Raw genomic sequence first — 18,339 nt, 5'->3', positions numbered from 1 at the left:
AAAATGTGGAGGTGTTTGGTAGCTTCTCTGCTTGGCCCATATTGAATGAATGGGCTAAGCTAAGTGCTTTCAAAGTGTCACCGCGCGCCAAAGACGAGAGAGGTATGTATCAACTCGTCTTAGTTAAGGGAAAAACATAGTTTAATATAAAACAAGGTGGAGTATCCCTTTAATGTGTGAATCAACAAAATAGGTTTCAGAAGAATTCTGACAGAACTTCTTTTCAAGTAGAGAAACAGATCTCCAATAACTTGCATGAACACAAAAAAAAGAAGCTAAATATCTTAGAATTAATCTCTTTTTCTTCCTATTTCTTTGTTTATTTCTGTAAAGAGTTTCATCTCCTCCCTCATGTCTTCTTGAAGTGTGAAATGACTGTTTAAACAGGAAGTGTCTGTTTTAGATGACACCGGACAGCAGTTATTTTTATTAATGTGTCAGTATGGGCTCCGGTGCACTGGCTCTCATTCTCTGTAAGTATTTTATTATATTCTATACCTGAGATGTAAAACTAAGCTCCAGACCTCCAGGAACTGAATTTGGCTGCTCTCTTCTACACTTTCTTCTGTTTTCTGTTTCTAATATGTTGTATTCAGTTGAAGATCAATTTCAGCAGGTTGTGCTGTGTGTAGGAGGGTTTATGACTTTAACCTAACTGCTAATTCTATTGTCTTTTGCTGGTATTTTTACCTTTTATTGTGACCGGACAGATCAGAATTGATAGGAAGTAAAGTTTGTGTGTGTGTGTGTGTGTGTGTGTGTGTGTTTGTGTGTGTGTGTGTGTGTTTGTGTGTGTGTGTGTGTGTGTGATGGGTGGTTGTCGTAAAAAAGTCCCCGTGTCAGGATTAGCACAGTAACTGCGCTGTATGTTGACACTGCTCACAAGACTATCAGCGCAGACTGCAAACTGTATTCTTTATTGTTCAGATTCAGTGTGATGACATGTTAAAGTATGTGTTAAAGTGTTTGGACAGATAAGTCACACTTAAAGGGATAAGTGAGCCAAATATGAAAATTCTGTCATTGATTTCTCACCCGCATGTCGTTCCAAACCCGTAAGACCTCCGTTCATCTTTGGAACACAGTTTAAGATATTTTAGATTTAGTCTGAGAGCTCTCAGTCCCTCCATTGAAGCTGTGTGTACGGTATACTGTCCATGTCCAGAAAGGTAAGAAAAACATCATCAAAGTAGTCCATGTGACATCAGAGGGTCAGTTAGAATATTTTGAAGCATCGAAAAAAAAAATTGGTCTAAAAATAGCAAAAACTCCAACTTTTTTCAGCATTGTCTTCTCTTCCGTGTCTGTTGTGAGAGAGTTCAAAACAAAGCAGTTTGTGATATCCGGTTCGCGAACGAATCATTCGATGTAACCGGATCTTTTTGAACCAGTTCACCAAATCAAACTGAATCGTTTTAAACGGTTCGCGTATCAAATACGCATTAATCCACAAATGACTTAAGCTGTTAACTTTTTTAATGTGGCTGACACTCCCTCTGAGTTCAAACAAACCAATATCCCGGAGTAATGCATGCACTCAAACAGTACACTGATTGAACTGCTGTGAAGAGAGAACTGAAGATGAACACCGAGCCGAGCCAGATAACGAACAAAACATTGACTCGTTCACGAGTCAAGAACCGTTTCTGTCAGACGCGTCCGATTCGAGAACCGAGGAGCTGATGATACTGCACATGCCAGCGAAAAATACAACTTTTTGTCTTACCTAATTTAAAGAGCCGTAGTCTCTCTTCATTGTACCTGACTGCCTGTAATGCATTACAATCCTCGGACAAGAAAGTTATCCATGTTGTTCCGCTCGTTATTCCAAGTTCAAGCTTAATCCACTCATTATTTCAGCTTCAAAAGTCCACTTGATGTCACGGTGACGGATGACAAATACAACTGTGCACATGTACATTCTGACTCGATAACTCGCATAATAATTTCGACTGTTTGCCCTTGTGAACTATAATAACGATCACTCGCTGACGTTATTTATTTGCTATCATCTCTGTGCTCTCTGCTTTGCATCGTGTCTGAATCTGACCAATAAAACTTCAAGATTAAACGGTTCATTTATATTATTATAAAAATGGGAGAAAATGTTAAGCGCGGTTTGGCAGTCGAAGTGTCCCTCACTGGTTGCCATAGAAACATGAAACGCGCTCGAGACTAGCGACGTGCTAGCTGGATCAACCTAAAATATGCTTTTTAACGCAATTTGAGCATCATAGAAAACATTCTTGTGACAGTTCACCTCAGATCTTGTTGCTGATTTAAAATATAAAATATGAGTGGGTCAAGTCTTCAAGCTTATTACCGTGAATGCACTTGCATTAACTCTGAGTCTGCACGCTCTGCTTCTAACGACAGAGAGAGAGACAGATTGCTTTTTTATTTTATTTAATTTTTTTTTTTGGCTCACTCTTTTATTTTCCTAATTTTACAAGTTGCAAGTTACAAAAAAACACAAGCAGTGTTTGATCACAGTCGGGTGTTCTCCGAGTCCGTTGACTCTGATCGCACGGGTATTACAGACCCGGGTCGGGTCCCGGGTCGACGGGTCTCTGGTGCACTGTGACCTCTAGTGTAGATAAAGTCAATGAAGTAGTCGAACATGGAATAGTCATTGGTGGTTGTGATTTTATTTTTTTATTTTTTTTGTCTCTGTTCTTCCTCTTTCGCCCCCAGAAAGTTTTAACAGGGGTGGCCAGTTGAGGCCACAGTAAATCTTGGGGTGCCTCATCGAAATAAAAAAATAAAAATAAATAAGGGTTTGTGTAGCGACTCCAAGCCCTGTTGTCGCTTCCGAGGAGCTGCTTGGGTTCGGTATATCTGTATGACACGCTGCTTGGTGTTTGTCACAGAAGCACAGAGTTCAACCAAATGCGTTTTGTGGCATTTAATTAAAACAAGTGTCTTTAGGTTCACATACATAGCAGATGTTAACAGTGTACACGTATTGCATGTAATCCAGTGAAAACGATGTAATTAAACAAACAAACGAACGGTCAACAAAAACTACGGCAACCCCGGCCCCCCTATCTCCATGACAGATTCCATTCACAAAAGAGATGCGCGCCTTATGAAAACTCCTCCCGTGAACACGTGACCTCAAACCCAGCGCGTCACCACCCAGTGATGAGTGACAGCCCACTTAATTATGGCTCCTACACAACCAGCCCCTTAATTATTACACAATAATTACCAACACATCCAATAGTATAGGAGACATAAACAAGACAAGAATGATCATCACAAATAATAAAATCATCATTAAATGTCCATAATGGTCCAATCTGGTATCTTCTTAAGTAAAGTAAAGCAAAGTAAGAGTTAATAAACCATGTCCAAATGAACAAAAAAAAAATAGTTCATAGTCTGTGTCAGAATCACAACAAAAAATAATCCACAAAATAAATCGAGCAGAACAAAAACAAACATACAAAAAAAAAAAGTAATCAAAAGTGCCCCAAAAGTGTCCAAGTCTACACTGAGGCCTAGCACTAAATACACCTAATCTGCCTCAGCCTCCTGCAGCAAACAAACTTTGGTGATGGGCCGTTCCAGGCAGCTAGTCCGTGTTTTGATCCTCACCTGGCGAACAAGTCCTTTTCGGTCTGGGAAGGTTTGTATGACTCGTCCAACCAGCCATGAGTTCCGTGGAGCTGTATTATCCATAATGAGGACGAGATCCCCCTTTGTGAGATTTCTCTTTATTCCAGTCCATTTTTGGCGCTCCTGAAGCTGAGGTAAATACTCCTTAACCCATCTCTTCCAGAACAAGTCTGACATGTATTGGACCTGTTTCCATCTCCTGTGCGCATACATGTCTGTGGGTTGAAATACTCCCGGCGGCAGTGATGGGGAATTCTTTAGAAGCAGCAGGTGATTCGGAGTCAATGCTTCCAGATCATTGACATCCATAGAGGCTTTAGTGATTGGCCGACTATTTATGATTGCTTCAGCCTCACACAGCAAAGTTTGTAGTCCTTCCTCATCCAGATTTTGAGTTTTCAAGGTGGAGTTAAGAACTTTGCGCACTGATCTTATGAGCCGCTCCCATACACCTCCATGATGGGAGCCAGTGGGTGGATTAAAACTCCATCTTATTCCTCTCTGGAGCAAGACATGATTGATCTGTTCCTTATTCCACTGCTCCATAGCACTTCTCAGCTCCCGCTCTGCTCCTATAAAGTTGGTGCCGTTGTCCGAACAGAGCTCTTGAACTTGGCCTCTTCTCGCAAGAAAGAGTCTAAGCGCATTTATAAAAGAGTCAGTATCTAGCGAGGGAGCAACTTCAATGTGTATGGCCCTGATGGCCAGGCAAGTAAAAATGACACCATACCTCTTCACCATGCTCCTTCTGCTCCGTACTTCAAAAGGCCCGAAGTAATCTACACCCACACAAGAGAAGGGTGGCTCATCTGGAACAACTCTTTCATGAGGCAAGTCCGCCATCTGCTGGTGAACTGGCAAAGCATTCAGGCGGCGACAGGTAATACATTTTGACAGCACCTTTCTTATTGCAGTACTGGCTCCGGTTACCCAGTATCGCTCTCTCAACTTTGACAGCATGTGATTACGACCTGCATGTCCCACTTGACGATGTACATGCTGTAGTAGGAGCTCTGTAATATGGAGACCTTTGGCCAGTATAATTGGATGCTTCACTTCCACAGGCATAGAAAGTTTGGTGAGACGCCCTCCAACTCTCAGGACTCCTTCAAATAACTGTGGGCAGAGCTTACGAAGGTGACTAGTTGCTTTCACGGGCTGCCCCTTTTCCAGACTCGCCAGTTCCGCTGGATATGTTCTTTGCTGGCAGTACCTTATAATGGCCAATTCAGCCTTCTCCATATCCTCTACTTCGAGTATGTGGGCGCCAGTGGTCCTCTTGAATCTTTCCATTTCCTCATCCTCAGAGGATTTCTGCTGCTCTCTCGTGATGCCAGATTGTGACAGCATCTGGTATAATTGTTTCCTCTTCCTCACGCAAGACAGAAGCCAGCTTTTTATTCTCAGTATCCACGCCACTGATGTTTTAAGGCGTGTCCAGGAAGAAAAGTACTGTAACAGATATGAAATGGGCTCTTCTTCTGTCTGCACAGCATTCACCACAGCAACCTTTTTCTTCTCGGGAGGGAGCTGCCCAAGATCTTGAGGACTTACAGGCCACTCACTCTCTGGACATAAAAGAAGGTGAGGTCCTGACAACCACGTAGCATGTTTGACAAACGCCTCGACTTTTACCCCTCTGGACGCCATGTCTGCTGGGTTGCTGCTGGTATTCACATACCTCCATTGAGTAGCATGGAGCCTTCAATATCTGTGAGACCCGGTTAGCCACAAACACTTTATACCGTGAAGTCTCATTCCGAATGTATTTAAGGACGGATTCACTATTGGTCCAAAATACTGATTCAACAAGTTCCATCTGTAACTCCTACTTCCAGAGCACATCCATTCTGCTTGCCATGGTTGCTGCTATGAGTTCCATTCTGGGAATAGTCACTGTTTTACGAGGAGCCACACGGGATTTCCCCATCACGAAAGCAGAGTGCAGCTCTGAACTTGAATTTTTTGATACCAGGTAAGTGACTGTTCCATATCCGTTTTCACTTGCATCGCAGAAATGGTGCAACTGTGCAGTACAGACATTTCCAAAGTGTGGTGGTTTTAGACACCGATCCACTTCAAATTTGTCCAGCAGAGGGAGCTGCTGAATTAGCTTTATCCATTGCTTTGCGATGGATTCAGGAACATGATCATCCCATCCTATTTCTCTCCTGCACAGATCTCTCATTATCCTTTTGGCAGTTAGAATCACAGGACTGAGCATCCCAAGGGGATCATATATGGAGGCAATGGTCGAGAGCATTCCTCTTCTGGTGAGTGGTCTTTCCTTGATCTGGACCCTGAACTTAAACGTATCCAATTTAATTGACCATTCAACTCCCAGCACTCTCTCCACTTGCACAGAATCAAATTCCATATCCAAAATCTCCGTACCTTTTGCTCTATGATTTTCCAGGATGACATCCAAGACTGCTGCTCTATTGCTCATCCACTTCGTGAGAGTAAATCCTCCTCTGGAACACAGTGAGAACAACTCCTGATACTGTAGCACAGCTTCCTCTTCATTGGCCACAGACACTAGGCAATCATCAACATAGAAACAATGATAGATCCTTTGTGCAGTTTCTTCTCTGTAAAGATGCCCGTAGTCCTCTGCACACCTTCTGAGGGCATAGTTTGCGCAGCTGGGCGATGACGTGGCCCCAAACAAATGCACTCTCATCCGGTACTCATTAGGTGCTTTCTCCATATCACCATCTTGCCACCAGAGAAACCTGAGCAGATCTCTGTCATTGGGGGTGACCAACACCTGGTGGAACATTGACTCTATATCGGCCATTATCACCACCGGTTCCTTCCTAAAACGGGTCACCACACCAATCAAGGAGCTGGTTTGGTCTGGGCCTTGTAGGAGGTGAGCGTTTAACGCTGTACCTTGACAGCTTGCTCCACAATCAAACACCACTCTGAGCTTCTTTTTTGTGGGATGATAAACACCGTGGTGTGGGATATACCATACTTTGCCACTGCCACGGTCCAGCTCCTCTTCAGGCACCATCTCTGCATAGCCTTTCACCACAAGCTGATTAATAAAGGTGTTATACTCAGTGAAAAAGGTTGGATCCTTCTGCAGCCTCTTCTTCAGCTGAAATAAGCGCTGCACAACCATTTTCCGGTTATTAGGAATTTTGATGTTCATTTGCTTCAATGGTAAGCCGATCTGATAATGCCCATCCACTTGTTTTGTTGTATTTGTCACCTTTTCCAGGAACCTTTGATCGTCTCGTGACAGAGCAGGCATTTCATCCATGGCGCTCTCTGGGAAATCGTTTTTGAATTGCTGCTGCCACAGCTCGTCCAGATTCACCACTGAAACATGATTGACAGTTAATTCTGGCTGACTGCAGGCAACCGTCTCTCTGCTTCCTGCACCAAGTGGTCCATTAACAGTCCATCCCAGCCTAGTCCTAGTTGCAAATGGTCCTCCGTTTACACTGCACACCACTTCTAGTGGCTCCAGGGCCCTTGGCACATTTGTCCCAATCAGGAGCTCTATACCAGCATCAATTTGTGGTAAGTGGACGTGCTTCAGGTGAGGCCATTTTTTAATATCCCTTTTTATAGGAATATTCCCTTTGTACACTGGCATGGATTCCTGTGTGTAGACCTTTGGCAGCTCCAAAAACTTCTCTCCATCCAGTGCAGCAACTTCAAGCCCAGACACCATATTGCTTCTCACGACCTTCTCCTGTCCCATCGTCCGGAGAAGTATATTTCCTTTTCTTCCTGTCAGGTTGAGCTTGTTTATCAGAGATTCCGTACAAAACACTGCAGTACTCCCTTGGTCCAGAAATGCATAAGTTGTGACTATATTGCTTCCTTTCTTTGATTTAACTTGAACGGGCACAATTGGCAGCTTACAATCCTGGTCCCCAGCCCCTGTAAGGCCACTTGATACCAGAGTATTGTCAATAGAGACCTCATCACCCCTTTCAGTCTGCACAACACTATACGTAGTTTCTTTGTGGAGGACAGTAGGGTGTTTAAGGCTACACTTAGTACAGGAAATCCTTTTACGGCAGTGCTTGCTCATGTGTCCTATACACAAACAACCAAAGCAAATGCCCTTTCCCTTTAGAAAAACATTTTTCTTCTCATGTGCCATCCTTCCCAACTGCATACACATTTCCAGTGCATGTCCTGCTCCACAATAGAGACACGTCTTGTGTTCTGGTGCCTTCACATCCTTGTTTGCAGACTGTGCCTTCTGCCCTGTGGGACCCACTGTAGTGGCAAAGCTGGCTCCCTTAAGGCGAGGTTGTGACTTTGGTTTGAATGCGACTTTACCGGTTATTGTGGGGGGATCTTGAATATTGCCAAAGACTGGATCTGTTAAGATTTTTATTTGCTTTTCAATGAAATCCACAATGTCACTGAACTTTGCTCTCCTTTTTTGGCTTTCCTGCAGATCACAAGCCCGGCTCCTCCATTTATCTCTGAGCTTATAAGGAAGTTTTCTTATAACATTCAGCATATTGGAGGGCATGTCCAAATCATGCAGGTATTGCACGTCCTCCATAGCATTGCAACAGCCCCGAAGAAACAGGCTGTAATCCTGTAGTGCTCTTACATCTTCGCTCTTAATGTTGGCCCATGAGAGGGCTTTATCCATATAGGCCGCAGCAACCTTTTGTTCGTTTCCAAAATGCTCCTTCAATAAAGCCTTTGCTCTCATGTATCCATTGTCAGGATTGATATGTTGACAGCTCCTTATCAGTTCTGTCGCATGGCCTTTAGTGTGCTGTTCCATGAAATATAGACGATCTGAATTATTATTCGTATTTCTCTCGACTCCATTTTGAAATGCCTTTATGAAGGTGTGGTACATTAATGGGTCCCCATCAAACACAGGGATCTCTCGCTTTGGCAGAGCAGCGAGACATTGTTGCTGAATTAAAAGAGTGGTTATTTCATTCTGCTTTTTCATAATTCCCAAAACTTCATTGTTATTTTCCACATCTTCTTCATTTACTTGTGTGTTTAAAATGGGTCCATGCACAAGCTGTGTGTTGGCCAAATCCTGAGGATGCACTAAACTTTGTCCAGCAGAGGGAGCTGTTGTGTATTTGAGAGAGTATGTTTCGTCATTTTTGGTTGCATTTTGTTTTACATGCATTGCTGGAATAAATTCTCCTGCATGAACATTGAAAGTTTGCCTAGACTTATTCTTTTCAACATAAGAATCCATTCCATTTGAGACACGTGATGCTGCTTTTGACGTTGCTTTTGCATTTGAAACCTTTGATGACTTTCCACTGATAGAACTTCTTGTTTTGAGAATATTCAATGTTGCCATTTTTTCAGCAATTTCCGTGGTTAATTGCAATTTCTCTTTCCTTTTTCTTAATCTTTCTTCTTCTTCTTCCAGTGAGTGTCTTTCTTCCAATAACCTTTGTCGAGCACCCAAAGCAGCAAGCTCTGCTTCAGCCTTTAAACGTGCAGAAGAAGTGGTAGACAGTGAGATACATGTTCCAATGTTTGAAGCACTGTCTGAAGGTTTCAGTTCATCAGCAGTTTCCTTTGTGTTCAAACAATGTTTGATTACTCCATTTGTTTCATTTGTTTGAGCCAAGGATGACTTTCCGTTTGTTTCAAACAAACCCTTGTCATTTACATCGGGTTCACTTTAATCGAGCCACTTTTGAACATCATTTTTAAAGGTTTCACTGTATGTCATTATGCTCGAAAACCACTCTATTTGTTGTGCAGTTTTATCCTTTGGAAATAAGGGCAACACTTCCTTGTGAGCAATGATGGCCTTTTCACTCAATTCATTCAATGCTCCAAGAGATTCCTTTACTTGAAACACATTTTCCTTTTTATGCATGAGTCCTTTCATTTCCGGTATTAAGGCTTTCATTTTACTCACAAAACCTTTGCGTTCATGTTGTAATTTTTCCAACTTTAGGAGAAACGCTTTTTCAGTAAGTTTACTTTGCCTTTTAGGCTTTACACCTGGAAATGAGGCCGCACCATTTATTTCACTCATTTTCCCTTTATTTCTGTCAGTGAACCTTTACATTTATACATCCAGTGTGCAACAAATACGTCATTTTCATTTCAACGAAGCAGCATTGTCATTTCCCATGAAACTCCATCTGAACATCGCATTATTTAATCCACATTGCATAAGCGTCAATAACAGCAAAAATCCACCTTTACACACGGGCATCCAACAAGTATCCTTTCATCCAAATGCTCCAATCGTAAATACTTCATGTATTATTGCAATAAGGATTCCATATCCACATACAAACTACCACAGGTAAGCTTACCTGGCCTCCTCGCGTTTGATGCGGCTCTTTGCCTGCGCGTAGATCACTGATGCACTTACGTGTCGTGTTCAAAGTGGATTGATATTGCGAGCGATGGCTTTCGGCAAATTCTCTTTTTTGTTGACTTAATGTAGCGACTCCAAGCCCTGTTGTCGCTTCCGAGGAGCTGCTTGGGTTCGGTATATCTGTATGACGCGCTGCTTGGTGTTTGTCACAGAAGCACAGAGTTCAACCAAATGCGTTTTGTGGCATTTAATTAAAACAAGTGTCTTTAGGTTCACATACATAGCAGATGTTAATAGTGTACACGTATTGCATGTAATCCAGTGAAAACGATGTAATTAAACAAACAAACGAACGTTCAACAAAAACTACGGCAACCCCGGCCCCCCTATCTCCATGACAGATTCCATTCACAAAAGAGATGCGCGCCTTATGAAAACTCCTCCCGTGAACACGTGACCTCAAACCCAGCGCGTCACCACCCAGTGATGAGTGACAGCCCACTTAATTATGGCTCCTACAGTTTGGAATATTGACAAAAAGTTACATCTCTGTGATTTCTGGGATTTTATCGATAACGATAATTAGACTATTTTGCTGAGTGTTATTGTGCTGATGTCTTTTTTCTAATTGTGCTGACAGCTGATTCTTATTTTTACCTTTTATACCATTTTTTTTCTAAAAGTGAGCCATCTTTTTGGTCAAATACTTGCATTTAGGCTGTTACCCAGCAAATGCAATCAGTATCAACAAAATTGATCTTTGCAATGCAGAGAAAACAGAAGCTGCAAAACACTGGCTGTGTTTGGAATGATGAACAAAAACTTCTTGTTTATTGAACTGTTGTATAAAATCAATATCACATCACTATAAATGCGTATGCGCAGCAGTCACGTGATGTATGCGCTCACTCTGTTTTGATTGGACGGGGAGGGCAGCTACTCTGGTGGCGCCAATCTGCAATCTTTTATGGTGGCTGCAGCGAGTGCTGCAAGGTTGTATTTTTTTCATTTTTTAAACAATTGTGAACGTACATTATGCATTTAAATTAATAGTACCCACTGCAAAGCATCCTAGAGGTGGCCACAGGGGTGGCCAGAGATTATACAGTGGTGGTCGTGGCCACCCCTTGGGGGCGCCCCTGGCTAAGAGAGTTACGTTGGCAAATGTTCCACTGTTCGTAAGTGACGAAATTTTGACAAGCTTTATCTCTGATTAAAAAGATCCCAATCAATAGCGGATCACCTCTGTTAAAACACATTGTTTCTTTCAGGCGATTAGCGTATATGATTATTCAGGATAATGTCGAGCTAGACATGACACAAAATTTTTCGCATTGACAATTTTGAATACACCCAACCCCCCCACCCCCCCCACCCCCTCTAAAAAAAAAACAGGTTTCCCTTCATCTCCGTTCCAGCACTTTTCTGCGGCACTGAGGACCGCAACTTCTATTGCTGTCCACAGCTCAGTGATGAAGCAGACAATTTGCTGAATTTAAAATAAAATAATAAATAAGAGAACAAACTCACAGAACAAAGAAGTCGTCTTTTTATTCATTGCAACAGTGGATGTACAGTATGTTGGTAAGATTTAAAATAAGACAATTTACTCAAGCGTATACTCACAACGTTACTAAGGAGTTGACTCGTTCTTTAGAGTTTTTGGAAAAAGACATAATTGAATTTTTACATTTGACTCAATCTGCTGGTGAGATTAATTTTTTTAGAAGCCTGCTCAAAGAAGAAAGCTCAGTTAGCTGATCTCCTGGGGAATAAAGTACAGGGGACTCTGTTCACGCATTCAAAGCGTTGACCAGATGGATGCACCATTCCAATACTTTTTTTAATCTGGAAAAAAAGAATGGGCAGAAATTGTTTGTTTATTCATGAATTGCGCTCTGAAGATGGAGTGTTATTGTCGAATTGTGCTGATATTCGGGGAAGGGCAGTACAGTTTTATCAAAATCTGTATAGGAATGAGCTCAAGTCAGAGTGTTGTGTGGACAACATTTTCCTTGACAGCCTACCAAAGGTGTCAGAGGAGGTAAAACACACAAGGTTTGTGTATAGCCTCAGTTGGTTATGTCTAAAATGAAAGTAAATAACTGAAAGAAACAGATGCATGTCTGTATATTAGATGTGTGCAGGTCTTAAAGGGACAGTACTGAACATGGTGCCACTGTAATTAAAGGGATAGTTCACCCTAAAATGTAATTTCTGCCATTGTTTATTCACTCACAAACGTACAGTATATTATTATTAATTTTATTTTTTTTCTTGTGCTGAACACAAATAAATATATATTTTGAAGAAGCTGACAACCCAACAGTGGCTGGTCCACATTGACTTTGATAGTAAGGGGAAAAATACTCTGGATGTCACTGTAAACCAGAAACTGTTTGGTTTTATACCTTTATACCTATCCAGAAGGAAATTCATTCAGGTTTCTTCGGCTAAATACTATTGTACCAAAAAATTATGTGTATTTGTAATGTGTATCTTTTTTTCTTTTCTTTTTTTTTTATAACGAAGATAAAATAATGACAGAGATTTTTATCTTCTCCCATATTGGCCTAAATATCCATACTTTTTCATATTTTGTTACCTTAATGTAACAAGTTTTGTCTTTATTATAGGGATACTAGTTTGACTGTGATGCTCAAACAGCTTGCAAAATAGAAAACCCAACATGACAAACATGATCATGAAAAAAGCACCCCACACACATGCGTCCTTGTAATGAATGACTGACAAGGAAGAGAAGAAATTGTTGAATAAAGTAATTATTTTTGTTTTCTTGCACACAAAGTATTCTCGTAGATTCATAAAATGACAGTTGAAGCACTGATGTCACATGGACTGTTTTAACAATGTTCTTACTGCAGTTCTGGGCCTTGAACATTGTAGTTACCTTCCTGTCTATGAAGGGTCTCGGCTCTTGGATTTCAACAGAAATATTTTAATCTGTGTTTCAAAGATGAACGAAGGTTTTACTGGTTTAGAACAACATGTGGATGAGTAATTAATGACAGAGTTTTCATTTCTGGGTGAACGATCTCTTTAAAAATGTATGAATTCCATCGCATTAGACACAACATGTCCAAACAAGTGCCAACAAATGATGCTCAAGCTTTTTTAGATCTAACTTCTGTTTTCTGAGACACTTTTTCACAGTTTTAACCCGGTTGTTTCAACATCATGTTTAGTGGATGTTTGAAGTCAGTTCTGCTCAGGTTTATAGACCTTTAGAAATTAGCAGAAACATGTTCCACTAATGCTTGACTATCAGAAAGACTGTAATTATTACACATCACATTTATTATCATGTTTTATTTTGTGAAATTATTTTTATTGATGCTTGTGTTATATTTAGTTAAATTAAAGGCCACTTGTTGTGATAAACTTCAGATATGAATATGTTGTATCATCATGTTCACATTGTGAACACTGAAAGCACTGAGGTCACTGGCAGCAGTTTTCTTTTCTGCTTCACTTTAACTGAACTGAGTTTGGTTCATTTAAATATACTTCATGTGAAAACATCCTAAGTGTCTAAATTATTTTCTGGGCCTCTGTAAAATAAATTAAGTTGATGGTAGCAGCGTCAAACAGGAAGTGAGGCTGAGTGCATCTCAAACACTTTGACTTCATTTGTTCAGGAGTTTTGTGGCTTGTTTTGTTTCAGTGAATAATCAGTGATGAGAAAGATGAACCATTTTACTGCATGTAACCTGTTCACTAGTGTCTTAATACAAAAGTTAATTAATTTGTACACCATTTACAAGAGGTAGTCTGTGATTTAATTGCTGTCCGTATCCAGAATATCAGTGTTTTTCCTCCTTTACCACCCTTGTACAAATCCTTTTCTGAATTAAAAAATGTTTCTGACAAACACCAGGGTCGTGTTGTGGTTTAAATGCTGTCTGAATCCACATCTCTGAGTTTACAAGATGAAACAGACTTAAAATTAAGTGTTTAAATCATTTCTGACCACTGAAAATCACAAACATTCAAATGGGCCTTTATAATGGCAGCAGCACGCATGCAATACAGTAGTGTGTATAATTATATACAACTATATCATGTCTATTTTCCTATTTTTGAACAGGAGATTTAAAAAAATTAAATAATAAATAAGATTATATACTGTAGATATTTTAGTAAATACATATATTTTATTTACAGAAGACAGTCATGTGACCAGCATCACGAGCAGCGTGTTCCTTTGTGTTAAAACTCCTGGATTCAGATGGTGATTTATTCACAGATCAGAAGTGAGTTGTGATCCTATGAACCAGTGTTGTGTAAATATATTTTTATAGATGTCCACATGAGAAATATTTATCGTCTGAATCTGTCTATAGTTACTGGGATGAAAATTGCACGATTCTACACTTGATATATTTCAACAGCATCTTTCATGTTTTACCAAAAAGTGAGAAAATAAGCAAACAGAGGAAACAATACACAATTAATTTGGGTCATGTATAGTTATTCAAACAGAAAAACAAAAATATAAAGACAGCGAAAACAATTATAAAAACACAACACACAATGGAAAGCTAGACAGACAGCGTTACAGAGACAGACGTCACACTGGTGGATGAGAATATGCTCATGTGTTGTATGTTGTGAATCTCAGAGGTTGAAAGTGCTTCTCTGGGCATCAGTGAATCATCAGTGAATCATCAGTGAATCATCAGTGAATCGACTCTCGTATCGGTTCATGAGTCCTGTGACGTCATTGTGTGTGTTGATGTTAAATGATGGAGAATCTCCAGCATCAGTTCTCATGATGAGCTTCAAAACACAGAAAAACACTTTCAGTTCAAACTCTAGACATGTTTCAGTGATCTGTATTGTGTTGAATGAATGGAAATGCTTCATATCTGTGTTTCTTCTGTTTTTAGTGCTGATGTCCTTCATCCACGCTGGACTCACTCAAGGTACTGTGCTGTAAATTTAACAAATCTGAATAGTTTTGTAATTCTTTGATGTTTATTTGCCCACAATGCAGTGTTTTTCTCACGAGGAGGTTTTGAGTTCATAACAGTGTTTGATGCAATAATACTGATGATCAATATTTACTCATATGTGTATTAATACAGCGAAACCAAAAGCTGTAGTGAAGGTGACTCCAGATGAGCGTGTGTTCAGAGGAGAGAGAGTCACTCTCACATGTGACATACAGGGAGCAGGACACACTCAGTGGATATAAAGATGGTTTAAAGATGGATATACTCTATACAGAACAACAGCAGAGTACAGTTTCACAGCTGATGTGTCTCACAGAGGTGAATACAGCTGTAGAGGAGACACACACTCACAGAGATCATCAGACATCAGTGCTGCTGTTACACTGACTCTATCAGGTGAGTGATCAGATTCACATCTGTTTAATCATCATTTAACATCAGGATTTGCTGCTCTAGGGTGAATAAGTTTAGGAATATAGCTCTGACTGATTTAACTGAACTGAATGTATGTAGAAAATTATTTGCTGAAATAATTTCAATTACAGCAATACTGAAATAACAGCACACAGTAAATCTATCAGTCAGATTCATGCTTTTACTGTAACTCTGAGCATTTTCTTAAAAAAAAAAAAAAAGAAATAATCATGTAGGAATATGTTATACATTGCCCGGTATAAATAAATATATTATGAATAGTGCAGTTAACATTCATCTGGAAACAAGAAATTATAAACCAGGCATTTTCTGTCTTTCTTTCTTCTTCTTTCTCTCTCTCTCTCTCTCTCTCTCTCTCTCTCTCTTTTAAGTCAGGGACACAAAACTCTGTTACCTGTTGTTCTCAGATAAGACTGAAGGACTTGATTCGTGTCACTGCTGTCAGCTGAAGTGTGTGTGTGATAGCCACAAGAGGGCACTCCTTCTGTCTTTGTTTTCTCATCATGGACTTCATTTCCCATCATCCATTGCCCGGACTCATCTTGTTCGATTACTTTCATCTGTCATCTCATAATCTTGATAACTCACCCTGAATAAGCCCAAGGCTCTATTCACACACACACACACACACACACACACACACACACACACACACACACACACACACACACATTCATCTGTTTTCATAAGTAGAAGTTCTTTAGAGTACTTTTTAAAACCTATTCACAGAGCTGCAGAGACCAGTTTTTATTAAAGAATTTGGAGAAATCTTAAACTGAGGAAAGGGCGGAGTTAAACTTTTTGCTATAGATGATGTCATTACAGGGTTAGTTCACCCAAAAATGTCCCTGTGTTTTACTCATCCTCAAGGCATCGTACATGTATATGACTTCTTTCAGACTAATTCAATCGTAGTTATCTAAAAAATTGTCCTGTCTCTTCTCAGCTCTATCACTGCAGTGGACAGGTGTTTCTGTTCAACCGTCCAAAACACATCTAATAAAGCGTGCGCATCTGTAATAAAACGTGTCTCACATGGTTCTGGGGGATGAATAAATGCCTCCTGTAGAGAATACATGCGTTTTTGTCAGAGAAATCCATATTTCAATAAATAAATCACTTTTATATCACTTCTGCCATTTGTCAAATGTGGAAGCAGTTCCCACAGAAACATATTTCCTGTTGAAAATTAAAATACTCTAAGACCAGAAATGTAGGAGTCTTAAAATTAGGACTGACACACTCATTATTTTTAAGAGTTTCTTCTAGATCTGCAGCTTCGGAGCTACTTTAGTCTTAAGATGTTTTGTGACTATGTCCCTGATGGATCTGACTCTCATTGTGAAGTCTTGTTGGTGTTTTACTCTGCATTTCTGAGCTCTCTCTGGTTTTCATGTCATGGTTTTAATCTTCTGCCTGGTTTCCTGGATTTCTCTATTTGTCTGTGTTTTATCTGTTGTTTCTATTGTTTGTCCTGTGTTTGACCCTTTGTCTTTTACGATTGTGTGTTATCCCTTAATAAAGCTGAATCAATCTTCAGCCCAAGGTTTGGAGCAGTGATTCATTACGATTAGCAGAAGACATGATCAAACATAGATTTAATATAACAACCAATACATTTGCTATTCAAAGACATAGCAATAATATGTATTCTTTCATCAATACTACATCAAAAAAGTCAATTAAATATTATTTTAAATATTTTAAATAGCATTTATGCTGATTAAGGGTAAGGTTTAGATTTTTCTTTAAAAATTTGCAAAATAAAGGCAGAATTATATAAAATGATACAAAAATAAGATTTGCGTATTGTTTTAAATATAGTTTGATTGTTAAGCAATTTTACTTTGGCACATAAAAGAAACAACAAAAAAACTTGTAAAATAATGTACATTCAGGTGTCATCACTTCGAGGAGTTACATCATCTCTCAGTGAGGATTCACTTAAAACACAAACATGTTTCTCTCTCACTTCTATAATGTTGCAAACTTGTTTAACGGTCAACCTGGGTGTAATTTTGAGCTAATGCCTATATCATATATATATCTCCAAAATTTTAAACAATCCCAGTGAAAAGGACCATTAGAGATAAATGACTGCAGAGAGCCGATCACACTCACACTGAATCATTATCATGTCACAGTAAATCTAGACATACAGACTGAATCAGACTCTGACACACACACACACACACACACACAGGGCCGGCCCTGACCAATTTGCTGCCCTAGGCAAAATTTTACCTGGCGCCCCATGCATCACAGCCCATTTCACCCTGTCATTGTGTTCATGATTTAGCATATATATATATATATATATATATATATATATATATATATATATATGTAATGATGCTGAAAATTCAGCTTTACATCACAGAAATAAATGATAATTTAAATTATAATAAATTGAAAACAAATTATTTTAAATTGTAATAATATATCACAATATTACATTTTTTTCTGTATTTTTGATCAAATGAATGCAGACTTGATGAGCAGAAGAAACTTATTTCAAAAACATTAAAAATAGTAATGTTTCCAAACTTTTGGCCTGTACTGTATCCCCCCAAAACTGCACAACTGTAGAGTAAAACATTAATAAATTAAAGCTGCAAGCAGCGATGAACGGGCCCTCGCACCCGGGCTCACCGGCAGCGAGTGGCTTTAGTAAATAGGTGAACGGTGAGAAATATGCATTTAAACTCATAAATATAAGTGGAATATATCAATGTTTATTCCATATATGTGCCAATCTTTCTGTTGCCAGCAGGTGGCACTATCATTATAATGGAATATTGGCCTTCAGATGTGTTCAGGCCAGGACTCTTATCGAACATGCGGAGTCTGGGGAAGATTGAACATTTTATGCCTGAGTTACAACAACTTCTCTTGCTGTGGCGAGACATCAAATTTTGTCATGGCGCCATGGACATGCCCTTTAACAAAAACTGAAGATCAATTTACCATCGCAAAGGCCTTTAGATTTAACTGACCAAGTTTGGT

At 39.7% G+C, this 18,339-nt stretch overlaps 1 protein-coding gene across 2 annotated transcripts in view; it reads left to right on the top strand.

The window, feature by feature from the left end:
- Positions 1 to 18,339, top strand: part of LOC132115801 (fasciclin-2-like) — a 54,433-nt gene that overhangs the window by 22,499 nt on the left and 13,595 nt on the right. The window contains exons 1-3 of one of the 2 annotated variants that reach the window (XM_059524204.1): positions 367 to 473; positions 14,833 to 14,868; positions 15,031 to 15,294. The gene's annotated coding sequence lies outside the window, so the exon portion shown is untranslated. Of the gene's footprint in view, positions 1 to 366; positions 474 to 14,832; positions 14,869 to 15,030; positions 15,295 to 18,339 lie in introns of those variants that run through there. The other variant, XM_059524207.1, reaches the window with a different exon arrangement.

The sequence above is a fragment of the Carassius carassius genome, chromosome 3 (genome assembly GCF_963082965.1).
Source record: "Carassius carassius chromosome 3, fCarCar2.1, whole genome shotgun sequence".
In the NCBI taxonomy this organism is placed as follows: domain Eukaryota; kingdom Metazoa; phylum Chordata; class Actinopteri; order Cypriniformes; family Cyprinidae; genus Carassius; species Carassius carassius.
The sequence above is the reverse complement of the archived record's forward strand: the minus strand, read 5'-3'. Positions and strand labels throughout refer to the sequence as shown.